Source organism: Malaya genurostris, chromosome 2, assembly GCF_030247185.1.
Source record: "Malaya genurostris strain Urasoe2022 chromosome 2, Malgen_1.1, whole genome shotgun sequence".
In the NCBI taxonomy this organism is placed as follows: domain Eukaryota; kingdom Metazoa; phylum Arthropoda; class Insecta; order Diptera; family Culicidae; genus Malaya; species Malaya genurostris.
Window position 1 is genome coordinate 337,370,073 of NC_080571.1, and position 8,079 is coordinate 337,378,151.

General features: G+C 36.9%; 1 protein-coding gene across 1 annotated transcript in view; it reads right to left on the reverse strand.

Moving 5' to 3' along the window:
- Positions 1–4,933, reverse strand: part of LOC131431709 (protein sickie-like) — a 90,934-nt gene extending 86,001 nt beyond the window's left edge. The window contains exon 1 of the mRNA XM_058597571.1: positions 4,051–4,933. The gene's annotated coding sequence lies outside the window, so the exon portion shown is untranslated. The remainder of the gene's footprint in view (positions 1–4,050) is intronic.
- Between the last annotated feature and the right edge of the window lie 3,146 nt (positions 4,934–8,079).

An 8,079-nucleotide genomic window follows, 5' to 3' on the forward strand; every position in this document is an offset into this window, starting at 1 on the left:
GGAAGGTCACGACAAGCAAGAATGTCTCGAACTGGGACATTGGATAGTCTACCTTGGGTACGCAAAGAATTTATTAGTTGAGATCTGTCATCACGATACTCCACGCATGTCCAAACGACATGATAAATATCCCGATAACCTTCGCCACAAGCACAATGATTAGTCTCGGAAAGCCCAATTCGAAGGAGATGTGCGTCTAACGTGTAGTGATTGGAAATGAGTCTGGACATCACACGAATGAAATCCCTTCTCACATCCAGTCCCCTGAAACATGCATTTGTCGATATTTTCGGAATAATTGAGTGCATCCACCGACCCAAATCATCTCTATTCCAAGAAGATTGACAGCTGGAAAGTGTTCTTTGACGAGATGCGCTATATAATTCGTTGAAAGCAATCGGTCTCTCATAAATTTCACCCTCAATAGCACCACATTTGGCTAAACTATCTGCTTTTTCATAGCCTGGAATGGAGCAATGAGCCGGAACCCAAACTATTTTGATTTGATTATTATTGTTCAATATGTCGTTCAGACATTGTTTTATTTTGCCAAAAAAACGGTTCATTTTTGCCAGCAGCGTTTGAGCGAATGGCTTCAATTGCACTCAGACAATCTGTGAAGAGAAAATAATGGTTTGGAGATAATGTGAAGATTACACTCAAGCTATAATGAACTGCTGCTAACTCTGCTATATAACCAGATGCAGGTTCTTGAAGCTTGAATGAGGCCGAAACTTTATTGTTGAACATACCAAACCCTATTTAAATATTGATAATTTGGGATATTTGGGATATTTTCCATTTAATCATAAAAATGACTTTCTAAAGGTATAATTCTAATAGTTATTCTAATTGTGATAGTAATCTGAAATTTACTGTCACCTTCTCAACAGAACCCTAACAAATAAACATATTTGAATGAAAATTTAATATATCACCGATTCTACAATATACTTAAATCTATTGTATCAAAATGAAGAAAAATATTTCAATATCAGATATAATACTACACACTCTTAGAAAAAATGAAATTTACGCTTGACGTAAATTCAAGTATGCCGTAATTTCTTCGGTAATGACACAATATTCCATCTACTAACATGTAAACATAAATTTTGCGTCTGTATCGATGTGAGTTTCAACTAAAACAACTGTGAAGTTAATGATATGACTTATCTTTGAATGCTTTGTATTGTGAATGTAAGTAAATCGCGACGCTCCTTTTATGTGCATCTATAAAGATGTAACATTTTTTAAGTGTGCACAGTTCGAAAAATTCTTGTGATTTTATATCATATTTCACACAAATTTATATTCAAGAACATGTAAAATGAAAACTACTTGGCTTGAAATCAAATGAAATAAAAAAAAACAGAAGATCGATAGCAACAGCGCGGCTTGAACCGAGACACATTAGATCACAAAGCACGCAGTTAATCGACTGAGTCAGATTCAGTTGCATTCTGAAAACTGAAATAATGATTGATTTACAACAGATGAGCTTCCAGATTGCAGATATAGAGCTCAAAGCATTTTTGGTGCTAATAAAATGCTATTTTAATGCCATTATTAGTGCTTACTGGTTACCTGGGTCACCTGTAAAATTCATATTTTGTCTGTGTATTAATACTAGAAATAGCTGAAGAAAATAAAAGAATAGTCACGATAGTCGTCATAACTAAGTTTAGTTTTTGCAATGACTGAGTGGAAATATATGTATATTGGAGAAGCCAAATGAATGAAAAACTAACAGAAAAGATGATTTTTTGGAAGAAGATACGCTCAGAGGCAGGACTCGAACCTGCGTTTTTATGCATTCCGTGCATACGCGCTACCATTTCGCCACTTTAAGCCTTGTGATAGACACAACCCTAACAGATCGGCTGAAAAGTTCGTATCGTTTCAATTAAAGAGGGCGCCACTAGAATTAAATCCATACCATTTTCAGTTAGTACCAACCTTCAAAAGATACGTGTATGAATTTGACAGCTGTCTGATTATTAGTTTGTGAGATATTGCATTTTGAGTGAAGCTACTTTTGTTATTGTGAAAAAATGGAAAAAAAGGAATTTCGTGTGTTGATGAAACACTACTTTTTGATGAAAAAAAGTGCCGCCGATACCAAAAAAATGGCTTGATGAGTGTTATCCAGACTCTGCACCGGGCGAAGCAACAATTCGTAAGTGGTTTGCAAAATTTCGTACTGGTCATATGAGCACCGAAGACGATGAACGCAGTGGACGTCCAAAAGAGGCTGTTACCGATGAAAACGTGAAAAAAATCCACAAAATGATTTTCAATGACCGTAAAGTGAAGTTGATCGAGATAGCTGACACCCTAAAGATATCAAAGGAACGTGTTGGACATATTATTCACAAATATTTGGATATGAGAAAGCTTTGTGCAAAATGGGTGCCGCGTGAGCTCATAATCAAGACAATGCACCGTGTCACAAGTCGATGAAAACCATGCTGAAATTGAACGAATTGGGCTTCGAATTGCTCCCTCATCCACCGTATTCTCCAGATTTGGCCCCCAGTGACTTTTTCCTGTTCTCAGACCTCAAGAGAATGCACGCTGGTAAAAAATTTAGAAGCAATGAAGAGGTAATCGCTGAAACTGAGGCCTATTTTGAGGCAAAGGACAAATCGTACTACAAAAATAGTATCGAAAAGTTGGAAGACCGCTATAATCGCTGTATCGCCTCTGATGGCAATTATGTTGAATAATAAAAACGAATTTTGGCAAAAAAATGTGTGTTTCTATTAAACGATACGAACTTTTCAGCCGAACTGTTAAAACACGACTAGGACGACTTCATTAATTTGGCTTCTCCAATATATGTTCCCACTCAGTCATTGCAAAAACTGAAGAATAGTCCTAGATCTGACCCAGATAAAAAAAAAACTACTCGGAAAACTGCACTGAAAAAATCTCGAAAAAAAACTTCAGCATCTAAACTAGATAATTGTTTATCTTTCTGAAAAAAAACAAGTGCTGATAAGAAAAAGCATTTGTCGGCTACGTCACTTTTACGATTATGTATCCGAAACCGGAAGTTTTTCATCTATGAACTCTAGCTATAGCTTTCAAAAGAAATCCATTCTTCAAATTAAGCAGTTTTTCGAATACGTCAATTCTATTTTGGGTCTCATAATAACTATGCAAAACATGTGTAAGTGTAAACGAAGTATAAGACTGAAAGTAATTCCACAACGACCGGACTAACTGTTAATGTACGGCACTTTTCTTAAGCGGGTTACCTTCTAAATTGTGCTTCTTCCAAACCCCAAAGACGTACAATTCTCAGAAAAGTTTCACGATTCGGAGAAACTTAACAAATACGAGACATGCTTCCGAAGGTATAGATTATATTTTTCAAATTTTGTAACATCTTTTATTTTACTTTTTCCCACATGGTTTGATACTCGCATAACATCATAACTACCAAAAGTGAAAGACCAAACCTAGCTTGAGATTTCGTTCCCAAGTTGGAAACGTGAAAAAGAAAATGATATTCAATTAATGTGTTCTACTTTGGTAGCTAGTCTACGAGCACCGTTATTAAAATAAACCTTCAATCAATACTTCCTAATGACGTTCGTTCGTTTGTTTGTGCAACCCATTCTCACACTTACGAGTACAAAGAACCTGCTTATTCCGACTTCCCCGGGCGTACAAGAAACCCACGACAGACACTTCGATTTACGTAGATTTCCTTTTTGCAAGCAGCCAAGAAAATATGAAACAATATTTTTTGGCAAACTGACAGGGCTGGATCAGAAGCCAACTTCCCACTACTACCAGTGTTTCAGAATAAATTCGCAATCCGATGAAAATAGTCATTCTCTTCTTCACCTGTCAGAGAACTGTATCCGCCCCGAAACGACAGCTTGAAGCAGAAGCAACGAATATTGGAGGAGTCTCTAAAAGAACCAAATTTAAAGTTCTTGACATAAGAGCAACAAAAAAAAAATACTCCTCAGTGGCAACGAACGAGAAACGATCGTAACGTTCAGTAGTCGATTGTTGATTCGATGTTCGCCTCACCTTCTTTTCCTTCTGCGCCGTTTGATCCCGTCGTTTTCTTCTTTATCCAGCAAAGCACTCGAACTGAAATCTTAATCCATTAATTAGAAGAGTAATTTATCCACTCAGGTCCGGTTCTAGAACGACAAAGGTGTCTGTTGATTGGGGCACGTAATCACCTGAAAACCTGAATTATCTTTTCACTAACTCATTCACATTCATTATCTCCGTTCGGCTTGATAAGAATCGGTGACAATCGAACTCATTCTTCGACGTTTGTGTTATTCATATTCGTATTCAACTCTTCGCCGCGAAAAAAAATCAATTAACCAATCTTCTCTTTCATGCACTGTTTATTTCCAGCCGATTTTTGTTCGATTCTCGTGGTATCGCTTCACTCATCGCCAACAGTCCGTCGTTGATCGTTGCCGGAAATTCGTCGAACCGGTCTCTTCTCAATCCGGCCGGTCAATTTTTTTTTCAACCGCGCAACGCGCTCAAGTCTCACCAACCAGCACAAAATAGGATGTCATGAAATTTTGCCTTCCTTAAAGCGAACCTTCGTCTGCTTCACCTCCCGTTATCCACTTTCTCACATGACACAAAACAAGCTTAAGCTCTAAATTGCTGCTTAATCCTAAACCGTCGATTATTTTTCCTTTAATGGACAGCGGTCCTGTGTTCGATGGATAGCAATCTTTAGTTCGCCAACCGAACCGAAAACGCAAACTTATTAGCAACAATAACGAACGAATTGAGCCGAATGTCTTGGAAGGGGACGCGCACGAGATTAACCCCTAGTCACCGCATAAACTCAAACTAGCTAACTGAGCAGGGAAGCAAATAACCGTTTACACTTGGGCGCAACAAAACACCACCTCCAGTGAGAACCGAACGCGACGCCGTCTATGCTCGAACTGAATGCAGGCGAACTGACGGACTCTGGTGGCTGCTCGTTCGTTCATTCATTCATTCATCCGTCAACGAGCCGTCCGCCATCCACCATCCACTGCCTGCCTTCTGTCGATGAAACGCTCACACCGATCGGTTTGCCTGTATTGGTACAAATGCATTTCGCTGCATCACGGTAAAGCTTTGCCAGGTGATCGAGAAGGGTAAGAACGTAAAAAAAAGGAACACACCTTCACCGGGACCGTGTTCATTAGCATAACAACAAACCCGGTGTTCATTCTGTGCAATACGACGACGTCAGTTGGGAGCTTTTATGCTGCCCGTGTGTGTTTGTGGGAAACTTCTTCGAGTTCATTCACAGTAGCATGCTCATGACGGCGCAGTGTGTGTTTTAAGGTAGGCTCATTTGGTTGTGATGAATTAGTTCAAGAATGTTTAGAGTAACTTCCCATCATTGGTTTTCAATAATTGAAGCATTGTTTCTAAGCGTAGTACACTGAAGTCGTTATGATGCGGAGGATACGTTCGCATAGGTTTGAAAATTCACATAAAAAACTACTTAAAAAAATTTTTTTTATTGATTTAGAAATGTTATTTATGTTAGATATGTTTAGAAATATATATTAAAATTGGTTGTGCAACTTATCACTGTTAAGTTTCACAATACTACCGCAAAAATCACTGTAAAACACCTTTAAGTACATCTAAAACAATTGTGCAGTAAATCACCAACTTGTTTTTGTTTCACTAGAAGCTCTACAAAAAATTTTACATCGTCATGTAAAACGGGAGTAACTATAACAATAGTGCAACTTATCAAAAACTTTCCAAAGGGCTGTCATAATTTTACCGGACACAATATACGTCGAAATTGCTATAAATCTTTTGTGGAAGAAAAATTAGTGAATTGATTGATGCTCTCCGCAAGGCAAAAAATGCTAAGCCGACTTTATAACCTTGCTCTAAAAAATATATTTCTGCAGAGTCCGCATTGTTTTGGCTGCCTCATGAATTTTTAGATCAGTGTGCGCAGTTTTCTTCAGTTTCAGAAAAACATTGATATAAAATTCAAAACTTGCAAAAAAGTAGTGCAAGATGTTTGAATTGAACGCAAAACTTGCAGACATGAGATTATTATCATAATAGTTGCAGGAATACAGCGTTATATACGCATATCAATCAGATAATTTGTATTCGGTTTTCATCTCGCGAAAAAAAATAAGCAGACCTAACATCACTTTTCAAAGATATTGAATAAAAGTTAATTTCATCATAGTTAATCCCATAATTATATATTACTGCTTGTGCAACTTATTTTTTCAACACCAGCACACGGACTTGCCAAAATAATACCTACAGTGCGTATCACAAAAGTCGGGCCCTCTAAGATAAATGACTATACTGTATTGTTGTTTAATTCAACTAGAAGATTAAATCTGATGAAAAACAAAACGTAGAGAATTTCTTTCCGAAATATTAACATGTTAATGTTTCCTGTTATTTAGATAATATATGTCATTACGTTGGGTGAACCATTTTCTATTCAACTCACTGTCACTCGATGTCATATTGGAAAATATTCAAGAAAAAATCATTTCGAGATTTTTCAGGTTTAATTACACATTAGTTTGATCAAAATCATCTGAGAATTATAAAGAATGTTTGAATACACGTATTTTAAACACCAGTCCGAAGATTCTCATTAAAAATAATAGACTGTTATTTTCACAGAAATTTGTGTACAATCATCAAAACACGATAATTCTAATGCGCTTGAAAATTTCGGACGTACGAATACATGTTTCACCATAAAAATGCAGTTCGTTGTCGATTTTTCATTTACAAAAACACAAAAGATTAATTCTACAATATTGCATTATCAGTTTTTATGTGCAGATTATTTTACAACATCCATGTTTGTGTTGAGAGAAGTTGTATTGAAAATCAAATGTGAAACTTGTTTATTAGAAATTATGTTTGTTATGTTTTTGTAAAGGTCATTCCATTTCTTGTTTACATTACGTAGTAGTTCTCACAAGTTTCACAATTGTTTTTCCACTGATTTTATTACTGCCTTTGTGATGGGATCGACGCAAGAATTTTTGTATCAGTTGCACAATCGTTGTGAATAAATGTTTGTAATAACGGATGAACTTGAATGTATGTTGCACAACACAGAAAAATTACGCTTTTTCCCTAACACGATAGTTACTAGATTAGTGATATAAACTAACTTGATAAATTGCACAATCAGTAGAAATATACAGGACAGCAACTTAACATGCTACTTGGGTAAGAAAAATGCCAGGAAAATTTACAATAAAAACCGCATAATTTCTGAAATCGGCATAGAAGCACACATAAAATAAACTTCAGCGCTGTTTAAAACCGGAAAATCACATGAATTTGGCATCATTGAATCAATAGAAATGCTAATTTTTTTTGTCGTGAATACGACTTACTTTACTATGGGGTGCCTTTTCAAAATTAGCCATATGGAAGAATGGGCAGAACTTAATCGTGAATATCTCGACTTGTATTAATGGTAGCAACATAATTCTTTCACCATTTCATCAAAAATATGATCAGGAATTGAGCATAATATTTTGAACAGTGTGAGATAACCACAAACAACTTAAAAATTAAGTTTTCTCAAACTTTGAAAACAATGCGGAAAACTCTTTACTTTTGTTTGGCTTTTTCGCGCAAGGACGACGATTTTGAGGTAGTCAGGCACATATCTTAAACTGACTGCGTATAAAAGGGGAACCGTGGTCAAAAATCGATCATTTCTTCTTGTGCGTTGGGCTGAAGCTTCTGCGTGGTTAAATATCTCAAACGCTCAGGTCATGCTCTTATTTGGACTTCAGCCGTCAGGTGGAGCAGTCGTCAATGAAAGCAGACCTTTTGCGTGGTATAAAGCCTCAAACGCTCAGGTCGTGCTCTCATTTGGACTTCAGCCGTCAGATGGAGCAAGCAGTCGTCAATGAAAGCAGACCTTTTGCGTTGTACAAAACCTCAAACGCTCAGGTCGCAGAGCCAGTTTCCCTTCGAAGAAGATCGATTACATCATCCTGTTGGTGGTCGTTTGCATGCAACGGGAAATGGACAACAATGTGGAACATTATGCAAAATCAG